Source organism: Petromyzon marinus (assembly GCF_048934315.1).
Source record: "Petromyzon marinus isolate PM22_M1 ecotype Great Lakes invasive population chromosome 84 unlocalized genomic scaffold, UKy_Petmar_22M1.pri1.0 chr84_unloc.3, whole genome shotgun sequence".
NCBI lineage: Eukaryota > Metazoa > Chordata > Hyperoartia > Petromyzontiformes > Petromyzontidae > Petromyzon > Petromyzon marinus.
The window spans coordinates 426,675-429,412 of record NW_027422640.1 but is presented as its reverse complement, the minus strand read 5'-3'; the positions used below and the strand labels follow the sequence as shown (position 1 = coordinate 429,412).

The window sequence follows — 2,738 nt, the reverse complement described above, 5'->3', positions numbered from 1 at the left end:
TTTGTCTCTCCCAATTGCTGATGTTTATTATAGACACTGCACCAGGTACTCTTTAGATGGTGAGTCGACCGAGGGAAGGTTCAGGACTGGGTCACACAGACACACACACACAGAAAAAGATGCGCTATGTCAAATCCAGAGGCTTCTAAGAAAATGGAGGTGTAAGACGGACACAGCTATTACATGGATGAAGGTGTAATACAGATATTTGTGTTAAGGTGGTGCTGCTCACCTGAAAACAATAACAAAAATCCCACCACTCATTCATCTGTTTAATCTTTGATTGGAAAACGCTGGGCGAGACCTGCGACATTCGAGTGAGCTCACCTACTCGCTCACAAACACAACACTCAACCCAGTCAATCAACATGTTACACACCCTAAATATGACCCGCCTTGTCCTCGGGAAGACCTGCAACATGCTACTGAGCTCACCTCTTCACTCACCTACTCACCCACTATTGCTATGTCATCCACACACTCGCTTATCTTAACAGACCTCAATAATTGACATTTAGCTCCTGAAGATATTGCTACATGCAATAAAACGCGAGTGTGTGAGTGATTGAGTGATTGATTGAATGTGGAAGTGAGCATCTGGTTGCGTGAATGAGTGAGCATGTGAGTGCGTGTGTGAGTGTGTAAGGTGAACGGTAGTGTATCGGCGAATGTGCTGTGCTACAAATCTGGTGATCCGAGTTCAAATCTCGTTCACCAGTCTATGGGTCTCTGTGTAAGTCTTTACCTCTCTGTAAGTCTATGGGTCTCTGTGTAAGTCCATACCTCTCTGTAAGTCTATGCGTCTCTGTGAGTCTACGGGTCTGGTAAGTTTACTGGTCTCTGTGTGAGTCCATGGGTCTCAATGTGAGTTCATGGGTATCTGTTATCATCATCTGTGTTTGAATGAGTCGATGGCTCTGTGTGATTGACTCCAAGTCTCTCTGTTCGAGTGAGTTTATGGCTTTCTGTGCAAGTCTATGTCTACGTGACTTTACCGAAATAACCAAAGAGTAATTCCTGCAGTCACAAAAGTGCCAAATCAAGTTTGAGTCTATGTCTCTCTGTGTAAGTGAGTACAACATATCCTTGCTTAACGCGGGGGTTGCGTTGTCGAAAATTGCTGTTTAAAGCTATTTTACGTCAAGCAGAAAACTTTTCTACAAGGAAAAACGGTAAAGGGGGGGACTCTGTTTTAGCACAATGTAACTTTTATTATTAATTTTTAATTGAGAGTACAGTACACTTTTCTATGTTTATTTTAAATGTGTTGTGTATATGTAGAAGATATATATTATAATCTTTATTTATACTGGAGGAATCTAAAAAGCCCTTTTTCACAGATGTCCAGTTGGGGTGGTACAGAAAGTTACAAGAACAAACGATGCAAAAACACAATCGAAGTGAAAAGTATAGGAAAGGTAAGCAAATCACAAAAAAATAAAAATAAACTATTTTTATCTTACCTAGTAAAGCCCTCTAAGCTATTAGCTTCTATTTCAGAAGCGAACTGGCCACAAATGATAGATGAATGAAGTAGCTTATGACGTGGGAATTTATAGCAGCCAAATAATAATAAAAATTGTGTTACATTCATCAATATACATTCAAAGGACGTGAAAGGGAGATATGATGAGTGAAAACTATAAGGGAGTGAGTGAGATGACACTATACACAGATGCTGGAACAAAGGCTGAGGAAGAGGATGACACGCCACGTAACACAGCGCGCACCGGTACAGCATCAGCTCCCAGCAATACAGAACAACGCTGCCAACACTCACACCACTCATAAGAGCAGTCCGTCATGTGCTACTCCAGTTATAGTGGGTGTGGTGTGCACTAAGTGAAACACATTACATAAAAGACGAGGATGTACTGCATATAGTCCTCTGCGTCAGTGAGTCTATGTCTCTCTGTGTGAGTCTGTGCGAGTGACTCTGTGGTTCTCTGTGTGGGTTAATCAATGGTTCTCTGTTTGAGTGAGTCTATGTGTCTCCATGTGAGTGAGTCTATGGCTCTGTGTCAGTGAGACATTGGCTCTCTGTGTGAGTGCTCTCTCTGAGTGAGTCTATGGCTCTCTGTGGGAGTAAGTGGGTCTCTAAGGTCACCACCATCTTGCTCCCTGCCCAGTGCGTCCACCTGGTTGAGCTGCAGGAGTCTATTGTCCACCGCTCCAGACCGCACAGATATCCAGACGTCCATCTCCAGCACAGACACCGGCAGATTTTTAAAACTGGTTGTGGAGGTAAGGACACGAGAGGGGTAATAGTCAACCACCATTACCACCATCAATACCACCATTACAACCACCAAAATCACCGCTATCGTTAACACAACCATCAATATCACCACCTCCACCACAACGATCACTATCAAAATTACAATCACAATACTCTTTGGTTCTTTCGGTAAAGTCACGTAGGTAGAAAAAAATAATAGATCACGACGTTTCGATCGCAACACAAGCAACCATCATCAGGTGAAAAAATATAGCGAGAAAGCTGCTGAAACACGAAGTTATATTGGCTTGAAATAAGCTCAGCCCAAGGGTAAGTGGGCGGGGCTAGAGGTAGAATTTGCATGTAAATACAACACCACATCGTGGAAAAGGAAAGAGAGAGACAGACACCGAGAGACATCCACACACAGAGAGAGGCACACACAAAGAGACACACGAGAGACGCATATAGAGAAAAACACACCGGCAGAGAGAGATACCCACACAGACAGATGCAGAGA

The 2,738-nt window shown here is 43.1% G+C and overlaps 1 long non-coding RNA gene across 1 annotated transcript; it reads right to left on the bottom strand.

The window, feature by feature from the left end:
* On the bottom strand, positions 1–2,337 carry LOC142908424 (uncharacterized). The gene is made up of 2 exons (XR_012931750.1): positions 2,139–2,337; positions 1–86 (listed from the first exon to the last, which is right to left on the bottom strand). It is a non-coding gene; the product is annotated as an uncharacterized LOC142908424 (long non-coding RNA).
* Between the last annotated feature and the right edge of the window lie 401 nt (positions 2,338–2,738).